Source organism: Symphalangus syndactylus, chromosome 11 (genome assembly GCF_028878055.3).
Source record: "Symphalangus syndactylus isolate Jambi chromosome 11, NHGRI_mSymSyn1-v2.1_pri, whole genome shotgun sequence".
Lineage (NCBI taxonomy): Eukaryota > Metazoa > Chordata > Mammalia > Primates > Hylobatidae > Symphalangus > Symphalangus syndactylus.
In genome coordinates, this window is record NC_072433.2 from 101588940 (window position 1) to 101612582 (window position 23643).

The following is a 23643-nucleotide window of genomic DNA, read 5'->3' on the forward strand; positions in this document are numbered from 1 at the left end:
TTTTGCTGTGTCTCCACCCAAATCTCATCTTAAATTGCAGTTCCCATAATCCCAATGTGTCATGTGAGGGACCTGGTAGGAGGTCCCTCATGGGGGTGGTCACCTACATGCTGTTCCTGTGATAATGAGTAAGTGCTCACAAGATCTGCAAGATCTGATGGTTTATAAGGGGCTTTTCCCCAATCTTGCTCTTCACTTCTCCTTGCAGCCACCATGTGAAGAATGTCACATTTGCTTCCCCTTCCACCCTGGTTGTAAGTTGCCTGAGGCCTCCCTAGCCCTGTAGAACTGTGAGTCAATTAAAGCTCTTTCCTTTACAAATTACGCAGTCTTGGGTATGTCCTTATAGCAGCATGAGAACAAACTAGTATAGACTGGGAATACAGAGACAGTAAACATATCAGATCATTTCAATATCATTATATTATCTAAGTCAGAGGTATGCATCAGGGACTAGGGTGCCAAAAGGAGGGCCTGGTTAGAAAGTTTGACAAATGTTTTCTTGAAGAGATGACGGCCAAACTGTGTCTGGGCCAAATTTTTCAGGTGTAATATGCTTTTATCTGAATGTGAAGAAAAGGTGGATCTTTGACAGATCCTGACCAAGGCAGTGAAAGATCGTTGTAGTGGGCCTTTAGGTAGATAAATGAGAGAGAGAGTTACCATCAAATCACCAAGATGTTATTTTTTCCAGTATAAAGAAAAAGACAGCCACTTCTTCCTCTCTGTTCTCTTTCATAGCGATTCTCAGCTCTTCCGAAGCTACCTCGTGAAGATTCCCCTGATCTAAATTATTGAGACCATCTTCTTTGGGAATGACAGAGAGAAGAGGAAGAGGAAAGCAGTGTGCAAAGAATGAGAATTCTATGTGCCTCCAAAAAGAAAAAACTGCAACTACACATCAGCATTATGCAAATGACCTTTATTCTTAAAAGTTGGCTGAGAATGAGGAAATCCATCGCATTCAGAGATAGTCTGTGGGAGCAAAAAGGGAGAGAACAACAGTACTACTTTAAAAAGAAATGTACTATGTAATTTTCCCTAGCATTATCCAAATCAAACATTTTTGAAGCACCAAGCCTCCATCCACAGCTCAGAAACTGAAAAAATTATATTACATTTTTCTTATACAGGCATACATTGGATATATTGGAAGGTCAGCTGCAGATTATGGCAGTAATGCAAAATACCCTATTAAGCAAGTCACACCATAATTTTTGGTTTACCAGTGCATATAAAAGTTATGTTTATACTATAGTCTTTTCAGTGTGCAATAGAATTATGTCTCAAAAAATGCACACAACTTAAAAATTCCTTGTTGCTAAAAAATTCTAACAGTCATCTAAGCCTTCAAAGAGTCATGATCATTCTGCTGGTGGAGGGCCGTGCCTCACTGTCGATGGCTACTGCCTAATCAGCGTGATGTTTGCTGAAGTTTGGGATGGCTGTGGCAATTTAGTAAGGCAAGGGTTACAATCCTAGTCTCATAAAACAGACTTTAAACCAACAAAGATCAAAAGAGACAAAAAAGGCCATTACATAATGGTAAAGGGATCAATTCAACAAGAAGAGCTAACTATCCTAAATATATATGCACCCAATACAGGAGCACCCAGATTCATAAAGCAAGTCCTCAGTGACCTACAAAGAGACTTCGATTCCCACACAATAATAATGGGAAACTGTAACACCCCACTGTCAACATTAGACAGATCAACGAGACGGAAAGTTAACAAGGATACCAAGGAACTGAACTCAGCTCTGCACCAAGCAGGCCTAACAGACATCTACAGAACTCTCCACCCCAAATCAACAGAATATACATTTTTTTCAGCACCACACCACACCTATTACAAAATTGACCACATAGTTGGAAATAAAGCTCTCCTCAGCAAATGTAAAAGAACAGAAATTATAACAAACTGTCTCTCAGACCACAGTGCAATCAAACTAGAACTCAGGATTAAGAAACTCACTCAAAACCGCTCAACTAAATGGAAGCTGAACAACCTGCTCCTGAATGATTACTGGGTACATAATGAAATGAAGGCAGAAATAAAGATGTTCTTTGTAACTAATGAGAACAAAGACACAACATACTAGCATCTCTGGGACACATTCAAAGCAGTGTGTAGAGGGAAATTTATAGCACTAAATGCCCACAAGAGAAAGCAGGAAAGATCCAAAATTGACACCCTAACATCACAATTAAAAGAACTAAAAAAGCAAGAGCAAACACATTAAAAAGCTAGAAGAAGGCAAGAAATAACTAAAATCAGAGCAGAACTGAAGGAAATAGAGACACAAAAAAACCCTTCAAAAAATTAATGAATCCAGGAGCTGGTTTTTTTAAAAGATCAACAAAATTGACAGACTTCTAACAAGACTAATAAAGAAGAAAAGAGAGAAGAATCAAATAGACGCAATAATAAACGATAAAGGAAATATCACCACCGATCCCACAGAAATACAAACTACCATTAGAGAATACTACAAACACCTCTATGCAAATAAACTAGAAAATCTAGAAGAAATGGATAAATTCCTCGACACATACACCCTCCCAAGACTAAACCAGGAAGAAGTTGAATTTCTGAATAGACCAATAACAGGTTCTGAAATTGTGGCAATAATCAATAACTTACCAACCAAAAAGAGTCCAGGACCTGATGGATTCACAGTCAAATTCTACCAGAGGTACAAGGAGGAACTGGTACCATTCCTTCTGAAACTATTCCAATCAATAGAAAAAGAGGGAATCCTCCCTAACTCATTTTATGAGGTCAGCATCATCCTGATACCAAAGCCTGGCAGAGACACAACCAAAAAAGAGAATTTTAGACCAATATCCCTGATGAACATTGATGCGAAAATCCTCAATAAAATACTGGCAAACAAAATCCAGAAGCACATCAAAAAGCTTATACACCATGATCAAGTGGGCTTCATCCCTGGGATGCAAGGCTGGTTCAACATACGCAAATCAATAAATGTAATCCAGCATATAAACAGAACCAAAGACAAAAACCACATGATTATCTCAATAGATGCAGAAAAGGCCTTTGACAAAATTCAACAACCCTTCATGTTAAAAACTCTCAATAAATTAGGTATTGATGGGACATATCTCAAAATAATAAGAGCTATCTATGATAAACCCTCAGCCAATATCATACTGAATGGGCAAAAACTGGAAGCATTCCCTTTGAAAACTGGCACAAGACAGGGGTACCCTCTCTCACCACTCCTATTCAACATAGTGTTGGAAGTTCTGGACAGGGCAGTTAGGCAGAAGAAGGAAATAAAGCGTATTCAATTAGGAAAAGAGGAAGTCAAATTGTCCCTGTTTGCAGATGACATGATTGTATATCTAGAAAACCCCATTGTCTCAGCCCAAAATCTCCTTAAGATGATAAGCAACTTCAGCAAAGTCTCAGGATACAAAATCAATGTACAAAAATCACAAGCATTCTTGTACACCAATAACAGACAAACAGAGAGCCAAATCATGAGTGAACACCTATTCACAACTGCTTCAAAGAGAATAAAATACTTAGGAATCCAATTTACAAGGGACGTGAAGGACCTCTTCAAGGAGAACTACAAATCACTGCTTAATGAAATAAAACAGGATACAAACAAATGGAAGAACATTCCATGCTCATGGGTTGGAAGAATCAATATCGTGAAAATGGCCACACTGCCCAAGGTAATTTATAGATTCAATGCCATCCCCATCAAGCTACCAATGACTTTCTTCATAGAATTGAAAAAAACTACTTTGAAGTTCATATGGAACCAAAAAAGAGCCAGCATTGCCAAGTCAATCCTAAGCCAAAAGAACAAAGCTGGAGGGATCACGCTACCTGACTTCAAACTATACTACAAGGCTACAGTAACCAAAACAGCATGGTACTGGTACCAAAACAGAGATATAGACCAATGGAACAGAACAGAGCCCTCAGAAATAATGCCACATATCTACAACTATCTGATCTTTGACAAACCTGACAAAAACAAGAAATGGGGAAAGGATTCCCTATTTAATAAATGGTGCTGGGAAAACTGGCTAGCCATATGTAGAAAGCTGAAACTGGATCCCTTCCTTACCCCTTATACAAAAATTAATTCAAGATGGATTGAAGACTTACATGTTAGACCTAAAACCATAAAAACCCTAGAAGAAAACCTAGGCATTACCATTCAGGACATAGGGATGGGCAAGGACTTCATGTCTAAAACACCAAAAGCAATGGCAACAAAAGCCAAAATCGACAAATGGGATCTAATTAAACTAAAGAGCTTCTGCACAGCAAAAGAAACTACCATCAGAGTGAACAGGCAACCTACAGAATGGGAGAAAATTTTTGCAACCTACTCATCTAACAAAGGGCTAATATCCAGAATCTACAATGAACTCAAACAAATTTATGAGAAAAAAACAAACAATCCAATCAAAAAGTGGGTGAAGGATATGAACAGACACTTCTCAAAAGAAGACACTTATACAGCCAAAAAACACATGAAAAAATGCTCATCATCGCTGGCCATCAGAGAAATGCAAATCAAAACCACAATGAGATACCATCTCACACCAGTTAGAATGGCCATTATTAAAAAGTCAGGAAACAACAGGTGCTAGAGAGGATGTGGAGAAATAGGAACACTTTTACACTGTTGGTGGGACTATAAACTAGTTCAACCATTGTAGAAGTCAGTGTGGCGATTCCTCAGGGATCTAGAACTAGAAATACCATTTGACCCAGCCATCCCATTACTGGGTATATACCCAAAGGATCATAAAACATGCTGCTATAAAGACACATGCACATGTTATGTTTATTGTGGCACTATTCACAATAGCAAAGACTTAGAACCAACCCAAATGTCCAACAACGATAGACTGGATTAAGAAAATGTGGCACATATACACCACGGAATACTATGCAGCCACAAAAAATGATGAGTTCATGTCCTTTGTAGGGACATGGATGAAACTGGAAATCGTCATTCTCAGTAAACTATCACAAGGAAAAAAAAAAACAGACACTGCATGTTCTCACTCATAGGTGAGAATTGAACAATAAGAACACATGGACACAGGAAAGGGAACATCACACTCCGGGGACTGTTGTGGGGTTGGGGGAGGGGGGAGGGATAGCATTAGGAGATATACCTAATGCTAAATGATGAGTTAATGGGTACAGCACACCAACATGGCACATGGATACATATGTAACAAACCTGCACATTGTGCACATGTACCCTAAAACTTGAAGTATAATAATAATAAAAGAAAAAAATAAATAAAAAAAATCTTCAAGACAATAATAAGGTCATAATTACCTCTAACAGAATACAACTATCCTTTGTACAACCAGATGCACCAATCCCAAACCCAAATGCTATTATATATTTAAGTAACAATACTTAAATGCTGATGTGAAGTCAGTAAATCTGATGTCACCTGATAAAGGAGAAAAAAAATAAAATGAAGGTATTTTCTTAAAAAAAAAAGACAACTCAGCATTTTCAATTAACTCTTCCTTTTACAAAAGAATTTCTCTCTAGCATGTGATGCTGTTTGATAGCATTTACTCACAACAAAACCTCTTTCAAAATTGGCGTCCTCTCAAAAATTGTCCTTGCTTTATTAACTAAACTTATGTAATATTCTAAATCCTTTGTTGTCATTTTGACAATGTGCACAGTATCTTCAGCAAGAGTGGAGACCACCTCATTAAACCGTTTTCTATTTTCATCTATAAGAAACAACTGTTCATCAGTTCAAGTTTTACCATGAGATTGCAGCAATTCAATCACATCTTCAGAACCCACTTTTAATTCTAGTTCTCTTGCTATTTCTATCACATCTGCAGTTACTTCCTTAACTCAAGCTGCTAGAAAATAATGCAGCCAGTGACTTTACATTGAACCCTTCAAAGTAAGGGGTTGGAATCCATTTCTTCCACACTCCTGTTAAGGTTGCTATTTTGACCTCCTCCCATGAATTATCAATATTCTTAATGTCATCTAGAATGATTAATCCTTTCCAAGAGGTTTTTAATTTCCGTTAAAGGAATTGTTGTCTATATCTATGGCAACTATAGTCTTACAAAATGTGTTTTTCAAATAATAAGACTTGAAAATCAAAATTACTCCTTGATCCCTGGGCTGCAGAATGGATATTGTGTTATCAGCCATGAAAACAACATTAATCTCCTTGTGCACCTCTATCAGAGCTATGGGGTGAACAGGTGCATTGTCAATGCACAGTAATAATTTGAAACGTATCTCTTTTTCTGAGCAGTAGGTCTCAACACTGGACTTAAAATGTTCAATAACCATATTAGAAACAGATGAGTTGTCATCTAGGCTTTGTAGTTCCACATATAAAGCACAGGCAGAGTCCATATAGCATTATTCTTAAGGGTTCTAGGATTTTTGGTCAATGAGCATTGGCTTCAACTTAAAGTCATCAGCTGCATTAGACACTAACAAGAGAGTCAGCCTGTCCTTTGAAGCTTCTAAGTCAGGCATTGACTTCCCCTATCTAGCTGTGAAAGTCTTAGATGATCATCTTCCAATATAAGGTTGTTTCTTCTCCAGTGAAAATCTACTGTTTAGCATGGCCACCTTCATCAATAATTTTAGCTAGATCTTCTACATAACTTGCTATAGCTTCTATATTAGAACTTACTGCATCACCTTGCACTTTTATTTTATGTAGATGGCTTCTTTCCTTAAGTCTCATGAACCAATTTCTGCTAGATTACCACTTTTCTTCTTCAGCTTCTCCACATGTCTCAGCCTTCATAGAATTAGAGTTAGGGCTTTCTCTGAATTTAACTTGGCTTAAGGAAACATTGTGGCTGGCTTGATCTTCTATCCAGACCACTCAAAATTTCTCTACTTCAGCAATAAAGCTGCTGCTTTCTTATCATTTGCATGTTCAGTGCGGTAGCAATTTAATTTGTTTCAAGAATTTTTCTTTGTATTTACACATTGATTAACTGTTTGGCACAGTATGTCTAGGTTTTCTACATGCCTTCCTTGCTAAACAATTATTTCTAGCTTTTGATTTAAAGTGAGAGACATATGACTCTTCCTTTTACCTAAACACTTAGAGGCCACTGTAGGACTATTACATGACCTACTTTCAATATTATTCTGTTTCATGTAATGTGAGGCTTGAGGAGAGAGAGACAGAGACAGACAGACAGACAGTCAGGGGAATAGCCAGTTGGTAGAATAGTCAGAACACATGTATTTGTCCTTTAAACATTGTCATCTTATAAGGGCAAAGCTGGTGGCATCCCTCCAAAATTACAATCATTATATCAAAGATCACTGATCGCAGATCACAGTAGCAAATATAATAATGATGGAAACGTTGTAAATATGGTGAGAATTTCCAAAATGTGACCCAGACACTTGAAGTGAGCACATGCTGTTGGAAAAATGGCTTCAATAGACTTGTTAAGCATAGGGCTGCTACCATTTTTCAAACCATAAAAATACAATATCTATGAATTCCAATGAAGCCAAGCATAATGAAATGATATATGATATATACTTTCTAACTCAGGAGCATTTAAAATAATATGGTCCTCATTTTAATTACATCATTTATTTCTGCTACTCAGCAGCACACATATCAACAAGGGGAAGAAAGGGGAGCAACTGCCTTGAGTAGGCTCAACCATACACAAATTGGTCAACGGCTAACACATTTAAGCAGAATGTTAGGGGAGGGGGCCAGTGGTATTTCCTTGGATTTTAGGCACTTTGGGCAAGAATCTAACCAGGAACCAAGACAAAAATATTAAGAGTTGGAAAAGGAGCTAAGGTTATGTTTCTACATCACTTTTCTTCAAGTTACTCAAAGTGTTTAGTTCAAAATACAAGATGATTTGGTGACATGGGTGAAAGGATATTTCAGATGCTAAAAACGAAATACTCAGAAATAATGCAGTTTATTCATAGAGTGAATAACTAACAAGAATATGTCTTTTTCACCAAAAAAACCCCTCACATTCCTCCTCCCTCTTCTAGTCCCTGGGTGATTCTATTTAAATATTTGTAAATTTTAAACATTTTATAAACAGTTTTAAATATTGGTGTAGGATTGAGTTGCTAGTTACTTTGTAACTAGTAAACATTTGGCCACCTTTTCCTCTTGTGAGCTAGGTAAACATTTCCATGTATTTTTCTGGCTCTTACCTATTCCATGGATGATCATCAGCAATTGTATATAGCAAGTCATAGATTAACAAAGATACCCAACATACTAAGGAAGCCATTTACCCAAGATTTTCTGTAGTTATTTTGATAAGCAGATTTTGGCCATAACATTACCAATTGTAAAATCTTGTACCATTCCAGGGAGAGGCTAAGAAACTCTCATGAAAGCACCAGTATCTGAGTGCTGACCACTGTAGGCTTCTGCGCTTACGGAGGAGCTGCATCACAGATGAGAGAAATACAACCAAGACTTCAACTACGATTGAGCAGAAATCTTCCCATGAACATGAAGACAATTCGTAACTAGAGTTTAAGTTTTATAAAGGTGTCTAAAAATATCTTATTTTGAACGATGCAAAAGTGATCCAGTCTGGAAGCACTGTAAAAATAATGCTTCCTTCCCAGTCTGGGTACAGTTTGTAAAACCCTAGAGGCTAGAATTTCCTCAAGCCTGTTTTATCCTCTTTATTCTGGAGAAGAAAACACATCAAGAAATCAAAACATTTGGCCTTGGAATGGATCTCACCCTTTGTTACAGACTGGCTGACTCTGAATGTATCAGGAATGTACTTCCTAGACCCCAGGACCAGAGTGACAGAGAGGACAGGTCTGAGAGAAGCAGCAAACGTACTTCATCTTAGGGTCAGAAAGAAACATGCTGGTATAATTCTAACTTAGAAAATAACCAGGTAAGGGGTCTTGTAAACTCCATACAATGCTGCTGCCTCTGAGTTATTAAAAAAATTACTAACAGGCTTCTGATCAACTAAAGGAATAAAATTAGGTGTTCAAAGGAGATTTTTTAATGTCCTCATCTACAATTATTTCCCCATTGTGATAACACTGAATTATAACCAGAAGCTGGACATATTTTAAAAAACCTTTTAAATAGGCAGGTGTAAACCTTGAAAACATCAGTGATGTAGAGAACCCACCATTGAGTGTGAAGTTTGACAAATGGATCCTAAAGCTTTAATTAATTGTCCCACGTCAGGCTACCAATAGATTAATATTTTTGTTCTTGGCACCACTACCTTTATAAAAAATACATGGATGGAAAATGTGAAGAAATAAAAGAGAATGATGAATGCACTCACATTTAAAGACGGAAAGAAAAGAGGAACCTTTTCAAATACCACATGGGAGAAGAACTTTGTATCTTTACCACTCAGAATATACTCACAATTCCTGCCCATTTGCTCAACTATGTTTACTATTTTAGTTTTTACTGAACCTTAACACAAATCAATTTGGGACAAAGATACAAACAAGTTTTTTGATAATTTTTGCAATCTTGATAATTTTCTTTTAAAAAATTAACAAAACAACCTGACCTAGTGCTACATATCAAGTTTTTTTTTAATAGGCTTTTAAGAGCAGTTTTAAGTCCACAGCAAAATTGAGCAGAAAGTGCAGAGTTTCCATATACCTCCGACCTATCCCCTTCCCAAAGCCTCCCTGCTATCAATATCCCCCACCAGAATGGCACATTCGTTATAGCTGATGAGCCTATACTGACATCATTATCACCCAAAGTTCATTGTTTACATTAGGGTTCACTCTCGGTGTTGTACATTGTATGGATTTGAACAAATTTAAAATGACATGTATCTACAATAGTAACATACACACTAGTTTCGCTGCCCTAAAAATCTTCTGTGCTCTGCCTATTCATTCCCCTCTCCCTTTAAACTGTGGATCTTTTTAATGTCGCCATAGTTTTGCCTTTTCTAGAAGTCATGTAGTGGGAATTATACAATATGTAGTCTTTTTGGATTGGCTTCTTTCACTTAGTAATATACATTTAAGATTTCTCTATGCCTTTCCATGCCTTGATAGCTCATTTCTTTTTAATACTGAATAATATTTAATTGCCTGGATGTACCACAGTTTATTTATCAGTTCACCTAGTAAGAGACATCTTGGTTGCTTCTAAGTTTTGGCAAATATGAACAAATCTGCTATACACAATCATGTGCAAAACTTTTGTAGGAATTTTCAACTCCTTTGGATATATACCAAGAAGTACAATGGCTGAATTGTATGTTAAGAGTATAGCTAGTTTTGTTTTGTTTTAAGAGACTGCCAAACTTCTTCCAAAGTACCACTTTACATTCCTACCAGCAATGAATGAGCTTTCCTGTTAGGTACTTCCAAGGCATCATTTTGCATTCCTAGCAGCAATGAATGAGAGTTCCTGTTATTCCACATTCTTACTGGCACTGGGTGATGTCAGTTCCAGATTTTGGCCATCCTAATAGGCATGTAGTGCTATCTCACTGTTGTTTTAATTTGCAATTCCCTAATGATATAGGATGTTGTGCATATTTTAATAAGCATATATACCATCTGTATATTTTCTTTGGTGAGTTTTCTGTTCAGATTTTTTGTGCAGTTTAAAATGAAGTTGTTCATGCTTTTATTGTTAAGTTTTAAGAGTGCTCTGTATATTTTGGATAATAGTTCTTTATCAAATGTGCCATTTGCAAATATTTTCTCCCAGTCTGTGGCTTGTCTTCTTACTCACTTGACACATTGAGTTTTCTCATAGAAAATAGTGCTTATTTGGAAGAATAAGATATTTCTTTGTTAGTCTGTCTCTTTCAGATACCCAATTTATAATTCTAGAAGTTAGAAAATTTTCTGGCTCCTCTCACATTCAGACAGGCAGATATTTTATCAAACCTATAATTATCCCGTTCACAAATTAAATAGATATTTTTATTCCTCAAACTCACTCTTTTATTCCTCGAACATTTCATTTTCTCTTTTCCTACCAATTTCAAAATCAATAGATATTAACATCCAACTGATCTTTGCCAGTGAGTACTAGGACAGAAGAACTAAGTTGAAAAATAAATTTCTCTCTGCTCTTGTAGAATGGGAGCATATTGTGCCACACTGCCGAGCTATATGTGACTTTCTGGCAATATATTTTCTTAGGGTTTAATTCTGGGCCAGCCAGAGAGAAATATTACTTTAGCATTAAAGCTATACATTCTGGAGAGAAAAGCATAAGTTTCTGATGAAGAAAAGAACTGGGAGTAATTTCTATTTTATAATGCCTTATTAGAGCATCAGAGAAGGTTTGACAAAAAACAATGGTACAGACCACAGGAAGGAAAAACAATTAAAAAAGATTAATGCACAAGGATTCCCTACCATAGGCAAGGTAGGCTAGACATAACCTCATGTTACTTTGCCTAGCATGAAAAAAAAAAAAAAATTGACAGCTTATCTTTACAGAATACTTACAAAGTTTGAGGGCAAATTGCCACGTTTTTGAGTTAGGCGAACAAAGCACAAAGTTTCTCATACTCTACAATGAGCAATGAGAGGCGCCCAGAAAACATTTCTGTCAGGTTTGAGATGGTTTAAATGCTGAAGACAAAAAAAAAAAAAAAAATCTGATCCTCCCTGCTAATTGTAATTTGCAACAGACATGGGCCTTGGTTATGGCTGCAGTTGAACACTGAATATTTCCAAAAGGAGACCTTTGCCTGAAAATGGCAGAGAACTACAAAAAACTCATACTCAAGACCTCTTCAGAATCAGATCAACTTCTCCCATTTGCTAACCGCTTCCAGATTTATATCCTGTAAAATTTTGGTTGATGAAGACATACAGAATCTTGCCCAGGACCACGCATCCAAATAGTATTGAGAGACCTGGAGATAGAAGTGGGAAAGAGGAAGTTATCTAGAAGCAATTCATGCCTCCTGTCAGAAAGCTCCGGAAGGATAGATTGCTTCTTATTCAAAATGAGCTAGAAACAAAAATTCTATTATGAGGCTTATAACAAAGCTTCCTCACATTACAAAAGAAGACAGCTATCATGAAGAAAATCATGTGACTTACTACTTTCTATAGAAAACAAAAAAAAACTCAGAGACAATGTCTAGTATGTATTATCACCAAATTTTAATAAGGAATACAATACCAAGGACCTGCTGGTGAAATTCAGCCTACAGGAGTGTGCTATTTTCCTTCACCAATGCAGAAAAATTGCCCACATTTTCTTTTTATAAAAATCTAGATTTCTTTTGATAAATTGTAAAATCTGTCAGTATTTGGTCCCTGTTTCCAAATGGAGACTAGTGGGCTAGACCTGAGGAGGTGGCATTCCCCAAAATGGGCCCATGGTAGCCACAAGCACATCCAAGATCCTTACCAAACGCCCAGTTTTCTCATTTGTGTCACCCACTTGACTCGTTGAAATTCAGATTCATAATTGCTGATATATAAAAAATATGGATGCAATGAAGTCACAGACATCTTGAGGAGTGATTTACAAAGATTAGAGAAAAATGCAACAGCTGGACTTCTGGAGTGGTGGAATGAGCACTTTCATAAACCCCGTCTCAATAATTATAAATAATAATAATACAACAGTATGATTTAGGGAATGAGCTGTCCACAGATGGCTTTGAGAAGCTCTGCCATATTCCTAAGGATCGTGAAGACCACACAAATGTGCAGAGCCATGCACTTGACCAGAAAACACCTGAGAGATTGCTCAGCTCTCTCTTTTGGCTGACCCTGAGGGCCTGCGCAAGCAGGAAGTAAAGGCTAAGGCCAACTTGCAGGCTGTCTTAATGTTGAAGATATGCCCCAACAAACACACAAAACCCTACACCACAAAGACTACTACAAATACTTCATCCATTCATTTATTGATAGATACTTAGGTTGACTGTGAATAGTGTTAAAATCAACATGGGACTGCAGATATCTCTACCACATACTGATTTCCTTTCTTTTGGATAAATACCCAGCAGTGGGACTACTGAATCATGTGGTAGTTGTATTTTCACTTTTTTTGAGAAACTTCCATACCATTTTCCTTAAGGGCTGTACTCATTTACATTTCCACCAACAGTGTATGAGTGTTCTCATTTTCTGGCATCCTTGCTAACTTTTGTCACTTCTTTGCCTTTTTAACAACAGCCATTCTAACTTGGGTGAGACGGTATCTCAATGGGATTTTGATTTGCATTTCCTTGATTATTAACGATGTTTGGCATTGTTTTTAGATATCTCTTGGCCATTTGTATGCCTTGTTTTGAGAAATGTGTATTCAGGTCTTTTGCCCATTTTAAATTAGATTATTGCTATTATTTGCTATTGTTTGAGTTTCATATATATTCTAGGTATTAATCCTTTGTAACATGTATAGTTTGCAAATATTCTCCCACATTCTGTATGTTCTTTCTTCACTTTGTTGATTTTTTCCTTTGCTGCAAAGAAGAGCGAAAAAGGACTGTTTCTTTTGCTGTGCAGAAGAGTAAGCAAACAATTTCATTCTTTCACAATATTAGTCATGCTCTTGTTTTGAGTTTGATTTAATACTATGTGCCTACTTTTGATTTTGTTGCCTGCACTTTTGAGATGTTACCCAAAAAATTTCTCTGTCTAGACAAATGTCCTGTAGTACTTCCCCAATGCTTTTTTCTAGTAGTTTAACAGTTTAGGGCTTAAATTTAAGTCTTTAATCTATTTTGAGTTGATTTTTTAATATGGTGAAAGATGGGGATCTAGTTTCATTCGTGGGCATATGGATATCCAGTTTTCCTGGCACCATTTATTAAAGAGACTGCCTTTTAATACATCATCTTGAAATTTTGTTGCAAATGAGTTAGCTATAAGTGTGTGGATGTATTTCTGGATTCTCTGTTCTGATCCATTGGTCTATATGTCTGTTTTTATGCCAGCACCACAATGGTTTGATTACTGTATCTTTGTAGTATAATTTAAAGACAATTACTGTGCTTCCTCCAGATTTATTCTTTTTGCTCAGGATTGCTTTAGCTATTGAGGTCTTTTGTCATTCCACACACATTTTAGAATCTTTTTCTATTTCTGGAAAGAATGTTATTGGTATTTTAATAGAGAATGCATTGACTCTTTAGGTTATTTTGCGTAGTATAGACATTCTAACAGTAATTCTTTTAACCCATGAGCATGGGATATCTTTCTTTTTGTTTGTGTGTGTAGATCCTCTTTGATATCTTTCTTCATTGTTATGTAGTTTTGTTCATAAAGATCTTTAACTATTTTGGTTAAATTTGTTCCTAGGTACCTCATTTTTTTGAAGCTATTGTAAATGGGACTCCTTTCTTGATTTCTTCTTCAGATTGATTACTATTAATTTATAGAGATGCTACTAATTTTTGTATGTTGATTTTATATCCTGTAACTACTGAATTTATTGGTTCTACAGTTTTTTTTTTGGTGGGGTCTGTAGGTTTTTCTAAATGTAAGATTATGTTGTCTTCAAACACAGATAATTTGACTTCTTCCTTTCTAATTTGGATGCCCTTTCTTTCTTTCTCTTGCCCAGTTGCTCTGGCTAGGACTTACAATACAATGTTGAACAGAAGTGCTGAAATTAGGTATTTTTGTTTTATTTCAGATCTTAGTCAAATGGCTTTCAATTTTTTTCCTATTCAGTATATTAGCTGTGAGTTTGTCATATATGTCCTCTGAGGCATTTTCCTTCTATACTCAATTTGTTGAGTTTTTAGCACGAAGGGATGTTAAATTTTACGGAACATTTTTCACATCTTTTAAAAATGATCAAATGGATTTTGTCCATGATTCTGTAATGTATCACATTTGTTGATTTGCATAAGTTGAACTATCCTTGCATCTATGGGATGAATCCCATTTCATCATGGTGAATGATCTTTTTAATACACTGTTGAACTTGGTTTGCTAGTATGTTGTTGAAGACTTTTGCTTCCACATACATAAATGACATTAGCCTGTAGTTTTCTTTTTTTCATTCTGTTTTTATCTGGTTTTGATATCAGGGTAATGCAAGCCTTGTGGAATGAATTCAGAAGCATTCTCTCCTCTTCAATTTTAATAGTTTGAGTAGGATTGGTATTAATTCTTTACATGTTTGGTAGAATTCAGCAATGAAGCCATTGGCTCCTGGGCTTTTCTTTGCTGAGAGACTTTAAAAAAATTTTTGAGACAGGGTCTTGCTCTGACACCCATGCTGGAGTGCAGTGGTGCAATCTCAATGCAACTTCTGTCTCCTGGGCTCAACTAAACCTCCCAACTCAGCCTTCCAAGTACCTGGGGCCACAGACATGCACTACCATACTCAGCTATTGTTTTGTAATTTTAGTAGAGACAGTCTCATCATGTTGCCCAGGCTGGTCTCAAACTCCTGAGCTCAAGTGATCCACCTGCCTCATCCTCCCAAAGTGCTGGGATTACAGGTATGAGACAGCACACCCAACTGATCCTGTTTATTACAGCTTCAATCTTGTTGCTCATTATTGGTCCATTTGGGCTTTCTATTTCTTCCTGACTCTATCTTGGTACGTTCTATGTGTCCAGAAATTTACCCACTTTTCCTAGGAATTCCAACTTTTAAGTTAGAGGCACAGCAGAACTATCTTTCAAAGAGTAATAGGTTCAGTAAATTAAGATGAAGTTAGTAGGTTAGGCTGGAAATAGCAGACAAGCTAAGCTGGGGTCTAGAAGAAGGGAAAACTTTAATAAATAGAAAGTTTAGACTCATGTAGTCTCCACAGACTATAGACAAAAGAAAAGGTCAGAATTTGAGAATCTTCAGAAGTGATTGATTAGAGTGGACAATTTGGGCCAAAGTACAGATTGCTGACTATAAGTCATACAGAATAAACCAACCACCTTGGTACAGAGTAGATTAGAGCCAATAAAAAGCAAAAAACAAACAAAAAAAAACACTTTTTAAGTACATATTAGGTACTGAGCACCACTGTAACTTATGTTTTCCAAAAGTCAGAGCTTAGTTTGATATTTTCTCACAACTATATATAGATGTTTTATCCTTGAGGAAGACTTTATTTCTTTGCAGTTAGCAAAATTACCACAGCCTACTAACTGTTCCATGCATATATTAGATACTCAGTTGGTGCTGTTTGAGTTCTGGAATAAATTAATTACATTTTACCAAAATAAAATTTCTCAGCTAAATACTGAATATGTTTCCTAGGCCAAGGCCTCTTTAAGCAACATTTAAGAGTGGACCCAGTTACTCTTTATATCTCCAAACCATCACCAGAGACTTTTTAGAGCAGCAGAAACAGAAAGTATTTCTCACATAAAAATAGAAATTCCAAATTCTATGTTTGCTTTATCCCCATTCTTTATTCTGCCTAGATATTTTACAGTTGCATCACCAAGCTATAGCATGCAATCCAAATCTGATGTGTGTTGGTGAGTATAAACACATTTCTGAATAATACTATTATTTTAGAAAATAGCTGCTCAATACATTTGTGAGATGAAGCAATTATGCTCTCTGAACTAATTAAAAACACGTTACATATGTGTATGTACGTGTGTATATACACACACACACATACATAAAGAGACAGAAAAATTGTATACACCTATTCTAGGTGTAACCATGAGCTTAATGAGATAAACTCTAAAAAAAAACTTGCAATATCTACATTTAGGCCTTGAATAAAATGAGAAGTATGAGCGTGGGCAACACCCAACCATACTAAGAGGCAAGTTTGTCTAGTTGGGCATCATTAAGGTGACAGGAATAGCTTTTATTTCACAAATTGTGGCAATGATGTGGAAGGATGGACATAAGGAGAGAAAGAAATAAGAAAGGAAGCTACTTCCGTGAAAATGGCCTACCTCATCCGCAGTAATATCAATTCTAAATCATCTTCCCACTGCCAGCTGTTTTCCTGGTTCTCTGTCATATACTTATGCTAGCTTAACTTAAATTATATTAGCTTACAAAAGATAGTAGAGTAGAAAGTATAGACAGAGAAACTTGGTTCTAATCTTTGCTTTATATAAGAGACCCAGGTCACTGTCTTTTGGGGCCTCAGTTTCTTTATCTGTGAAGTGAGGCAGTTATCCTGCATAATAATCTCTCAAGTTCCCTGTGGCTCCAAGATTCTTTGTTTTAGCTAACAGAAATTCTGGGATGAAGAGAACATTCTTAAAAAGTATTAGAATTTCTGGAATTGATTTTATAGATGTCAGTGAACATTGATGGTAGAAAAGAGAACAGTAAAACAAATTCCTGTACACATAGATTAAATGCATTCATAGTGGTTTGGTCTGAATAAGAGAATAACAAATCACAAATTCCTTTAAAAACACAAGTAGTAGGAGGAGGACAAGTTGTTCTTAGACAATCAGGATATTGAAGTCTAGCCTCTTGTATGTTTCTCATTTAAATAAATTTATTTTTTTTTCAAAAACAAACTTTTAGGCTTCTAAGCAAAGATACGAAGTCTTCCCTGATGGCTTCCACTTGAAGAGTTCTTTCCATCCTCCTACTTTCTGTTGGCCTTCACACCTCTCCCATGGCCCATATCACGTTCCACACAACATTGTAATTATAAATACAAATGTTATTTTTCCAAGTAGACCATGGGCTTCTTGAGATTATTTATCTTTGATGTTGCAGATCCTGGTACCTTACAAATAGGAGACACTCGGTAAAAATGAATGAGGAATGAAGCAATGGGAAGGAAGGAAGAAAGGGGAAGGATGAAGGGAGAGAAGAGGGAGGAACAAGAAACACACATATGTAGCAATATATTATTCAATGGCATCTAGTTCCTTAAAAGAGTTAATGACCCCTAACTATAGGGGTATACAAAGTAAGGAGAAATGCATCCAACAGGACACTCGGCTTGATCAAGCTAAGGCTTGATTCTCTTTGGAGAAGAGATGATCAGGCACATCATCAAAGAGAATAAAAAATCTGTTGAGCCTGACCAGGTTCATTTAAGGTGCTAGAGATGCCACACTCCGCACAGACCCTGGTTATGAATATCACGGATAAATATTTCCTATTCTTTCCTCTCAACTCACAATCATCTTCCATAAATCTTCTTTAAAGATAGTGTTTAATCAGAACAGGGCAAGATTTGGACTAGATAAAAGCTGAACACTTCCCCTCCCACCATATCCCCTGGTATCAGAAGCTGCAAAAGGAAACTAAAATACATACAAAGCAAGTTTTTTAAAATTTGTATATTCCTCTATATAAGTATTAGCACAGCTACAGAAAATCAGTAGCTTAGCATCCACAAGAAAGAAAAAAATTAAGATTCAATTCTTAAAGACAAACCTACTCAACTCATTGTCATTTATAGCTACAACCAAATAATTGCAATCTTCATCTCAGGGAACAGGAAAGAAACAATATAATGTGACAGTTTCTTGTCTTCCTCTGTCCTACAAATGTCTTGACCACATGACTACAAAAGGAAGAGGAAAACACTATCAGCAATCAAAGCCAAAGGGCATTTTTTTGACCTTACGTCAAAATAAACTCAAATTATTACAGTCTACTTTGACCAAATAACACATGGTGATGTGTTTCATTACAAACTATTGAAAGATTATTTTGTGGAGGAAAATTGCAATTCTAGACAATAAACACTTCAAATGGGGCAACATTTCAGAGGCCAGAACCCTACTTCGTACTCCAACTCCCCTTCCAATATTACACATTCATTAGTTTTGGTCATCAAGCTGTCACAACAGTTGGCAAGATGAGATTCAACACAGACAATGGGATTCAACAATTTCATCTAGAGAGACGATGAAATTGAACCTCTGGTGAAGTTCAAAGAACCTCTTGAAACTTAATGAACACCCTATCCATTTGAACAAATGAAAGCTTAAATTAGGTTGCTCTAGGATCTCAATGTTAAATATGTGTACAATTTAATTAACTGATACTTGCATTGTCCCCCATAACCTTTTTTTTTACTTCACTCCTTTTTAAGAAAACTGAACCCTAGGCAAATGAGGTAATGATGGAATGTTACATGGTTTTTAGATGGAGCAATTAATCAGTAGATCAGAGGAAGAGATCACAGAAGGTCAGATGTAAACCTCTCTTTTCTGAGTGCAGCAGCTGCTTCTACGGGCTGACTGGGACCTCCATGAAACCCAAACTGGTGGAGAATCAAAGTGAAACTGAATAGCCCAAGCTCAAAGCTCAGAAATCACATTGCTGGACACTGTTTCCTGTTCCATACACTAATGTCATCAGACTTTTGCTCTATTTCAAAAGGACCCCAAAAATGGTTTTTGCAGGGAGATTTGAGCACACTCCTAAATCCAGGACTGCGTTAACATGTGACATGGAAGGTGAAAACAAAAAATCTAGGTCTCTGATATCAAAAGCATGAAACCCAGATATATTTTCTGGCTGAAATGTATCTGGATATTTGCCTAGGTTTGCTACTTCCCTTACAAGCATAAACTAGGCAAAACTAAATGCAGCAATCTTCTTGAATTCTGTGGTGTTAGTACTTGGCCTTCACTCAGAATAATTCAGCTGTCACTTTTCAAAAATCCAAAAGGGTTTGCATGACGTCAAATATATTTACATGTCTGCATTCTTAGTGTCATGGAGACTGACACTGGCTATCTGCAGGTACTTAAGGAAAAGCAGAACGAGTGGACCATTTCTGATTTAAAACACAGTTACTCTTAGGATGACTCAATATTTAAAGGAATGAGTGAAACAAAGTGGACATGAAAGTAGAGAATGAAGAAGAAATTTGGGTGTTTGACCCTAGGTTTACTACTGTGGTGAGATCCTTAGCAAGTCACCTAAATGGGGCTCTTTTGGCCCTGTTTCTTAATGTGCAAAAATAAAGAAGTTGATCTGCTGGTAATGTGTTTTATGCTTCACAGATTCTTGGAAAAAAGTTGATATTGTTAGAGATAGGACATCTACATTTAGTTTTAGCCCCTACGTTCTCTATGATTTTTATCTTTTAAAAAAATCAAACGAAATGAGAAAAATACTTATTAACATAGTCTCCTATGATGAGAAGTGAGAGTCTTAGTCACTGAGAAAATGTCACAATAGCAAAGTGTCTTGGGATATTAGTTAATATGAGTTTTGCCTCAAAAAACATTCTTAACTCAATTGAATTAAATAAGATGGAATTTCTGTGTATGTGTGTGTGTGTTTTTGTGTGTGTGTCTGTCTGTATCTGTCTCTCATTACAAGATTTTTAGAAGTAGAGCCATTAAAAAATGTTACCCAAGACCCAGGTTTTTAATATTTTTTCAACACTGTTACTTCTAGAAAATGTGCCTTTTCTTATAACCAGCTCTTCTCATGCTTACAAGACAGCTGCAGCAGCTCCAGGAATCATATTATCATAACACCGTCCAGCAGATAAAGAGGAGCCATGTCATCCCTTTTCTGTGTGTCTCATTGTATCAGAAAAATAAAACATTTCCCAGAAGTTTGTAGCATATTTCTAGTCATGTCTCAGACCAAATTTTGACTTCTGCTTGTTTCTGTATCAATCTTTAAAATGAAAAGGATGACCAGAATTGGATTAGCTCAATTGTAGATTCATGCCCTGGCCCTGGCAACCTGGATGACTTTTCCTGAAGTACGTGGCTGTGTGGAAAATCAGTGCTATTAGGAAAGCACCCACTTATGGGAATATGCTTTGAGAGGAAACCAGATTTGCTACACAGGCAAAATCTTCATAATAAATATACTATTGTAAAGGAATTAGCCAGATCAATAATCACAGTAAAATTGGGCACTGCTCAAATTTTCCACTTAAGGGCATACTGAGCAAATTAAATACAATACTAAGGGAAATTGCTTCCTCTTTACAGTTTCTGATGGATTTGTAGGAAAAGTTAAAAAACATCATATAGTAGATGTCAACCTGACCTTTCCTATATGATCCTCTTGCGTCTTATTGGAAGAGTAGCATGAAGAGAATAAGAGAAGGTCAAAAGTCTCAAACCCCTCACCGTCATCTATGAGGGTTAGAATAAACTTCTTCCAAACTCCTGTTAAGGCTGCTATTTTGGCCTCCTCCCATGAATGACAAATGTTCTTAATGGCATCTAGAATGGTGAATCCTTTCCAGAAGGTTTTCAATTTGCTTTGTTCAGATGTATCAGAAGAATCATTATTTATAGTAGCTATGGCATTAGAAAACGTATATCTTTAATATTAAAACTTGAACATAAAAGTTACTCCTTGATCCATGGGCTATACAAAGAATCTGATGTTAGTAGGCAGGAAAACAACATTAATATCCTTGAACACATCCATCGGAGTTCTTGGGTTAACAGGTACATTGTCAATGAACAGTAATATTTTGAAAAGAATCTTTTTTCCTGAGAAGCAGGTCTCAACAGTAGGCTTAAAATATTTACTAAACCATGCTGTAAACATATGTGCTGTCCTCCAGGCTTTGTTGTCCCATTTATAGAGCACATTTAGTGTTGATTTAGCATTATTCTTAATGGTGCTAAGGTTTTCAGAATGGTCAATGAGCATTGGCTTCAACTTAGAGTCTTCACTTGCATTAGCCCCTAACAAGAGAGTCAGCCTGTCTTTTGAAGTCAGGCATTGACTTCTCTCTAGTTACAAATGTTCTCAATGACATATTTTACCAATAGAAAGCTGTTTTATCTCCACTGAAAATCTACTGCTTAGTATAGCCACCTTCATCAATGATCTTATCTTAATCTTCTGGATAACTTGCTACAGCTTCTACATCATTACTTCCTGCATCACTTTGCACTTTTATGCTGTAGAGGCAGCTTCTTAAACCTTGTAAACCAACATCTACTAGCTTCCTACTTTTCTTCTGCAGCTTCCTATCTCTCTGAGCCTTCATGGAATTATGGATCAGGCTTTGGCTTAAGGAAATGTTGTGGATGGTTTGATCTTCTCTCCAGGCCGCTCAAACTTTCTCCAGATCTGTAATAAGGCTGTATAATTTTCTTGTCATTTATGTGTTCACTGGAGTAGCAATTTTAATTTCCTTCAATAACATTTCCTTTGCATTAACAACTTGACTTTTTTTTCTGGTGCAACAAGTCTAGCTTTCAGCCTATCTTGGCTTTCAACATGCCTTCCTCTTTAAGCTTAATAATTTCTAGCTTTAGATTTAAACTGAGACACTTGCAACTTAGAGACCACTGTACCATTATTAATTGTCCTAATTTTAATATTGTTGTGTCTCAGAGAATAGGGTGGTCCAAGGAGAGAGGGAAAGAGGGGAAAACAGCTCATCACTGGAATTGTCAGAACACCTACAGAACTAATCAATTAAATTTGCTATCTTATATGGTTGTGGTTCATGGCACCACAAAACAATTACAATTGTAACATCAAAGATCACTCATCACAGATCACCATAACAGATATAAAGGAGTTGGAAATATTATGAGAATTACTAAAATGTGACACAAAGATATAAAGTGAATATATGCTGTTGGAAAAATAGTGCTGATGGAATTGCTCAATATGGGGTTGTCATAATCCTTCAATTTGTTAAAAAAAAAAAAACCCACAGTATCTGCAAAGCACAATAAAGTGAAGTGCAATAAAATGATGTAACTCTATCCCTTTTTCATAGCACAGTTCCCTGAGGCCAGAGCATCCCTCCTGGTCTTTTTCCTGGGAGCAATGGAATGCTGGGTACTGTTAGTGGAAGTAGAGGGGCTTCTTTAAGATTGAGAAATCAGAATATGACTGGACAGAGAAGCTTAGGTAAATCTGACCCACTCATGTTTACTCTATTTGTTTCAGAAGAGTAGAGAAGACAGCTCACGAGAGCAATTATAAAGGCACTGGCAAAAAAAGAAAGCTTAATGGTCAGGTCTCCAAGCCCCCTAAGCCTCACCTCACATGACTAACAACTTCACACCAGGAAACCTCAAGGAGGCTTGCCACTGTCTCCCACCCAACTTCTGTAGGTCATCCTAAATGCAGCAAGGTGAGCCCCTCTGAAAATCTATACTCCTTCACTCTTAGCCTCTACTGTTCTAACCTTCACCTTCCCTATCCCCAAGAATTTGTCGCCCTCTGCCTCTTTCCTGAAGAATCTATCTTCTATCCTGGTCCTTGCAGGGCGGTGAGTCTCCCATTAGGTTACTTAACTGTGTATGTCCGCTGCTTGAATTCTGAAGGCCCTATGATGAGCCAATGCCACAGTGCCCAGCAGAGGAGCAGATAGATGCCTTTGAGAACCCCCAAATCCTGGATCATAACTGGGAACATACCAAGGAAAACAGTCTCATTGTATACACACAGTAGGGAAAGAGGTAGAAAACTAGCTTAAGAAAAGTTTAGAGAAGGAAGGTAGGGTGCATCTCTGGACTTGTCCTGCTGCCACCCAGGAATGCCTGTGTGAAAGTCCTAAAAAACTCTTCTACTCATCAAGCTGGACTTTTCCAACTCATTCTTCAGTCTCTCAGCTCCTTCACAGTTTAGGGATACATTCTTCTATATAGTCCCAGTTTTTTTCCCCTAACAGTCCTCAAGCTCCACATTTGCCACTTGCCTATAGCCACAATTATTCATTCCTCTACACTCACCCAGGCCTTTGCACTTATCATTACTAAGGTTCGCAA

General features: G+C 36.8%; 1 long non-coding RNA gene across 1 annotated transcript; it reads left to right on the forward strand.

Moving 5' to 3' along the window:
• Positions 1 to 1071: 1071 nt before the first annotated feature.
• Positions 1072 to 9042, forward strand: LOC129493292 (uncharacterized). The gene is made up of 2 exons (XR_008661106.1): positions 1072 to 1156; positions 8386 to 9042. It is a non-coding gene; the product is annotated as an uncharacterized lncRNA (long non-coding RNA).
• The last annotated feature ends 14601 nt before the right edge of the window (positions 9043 to 23643 follow it).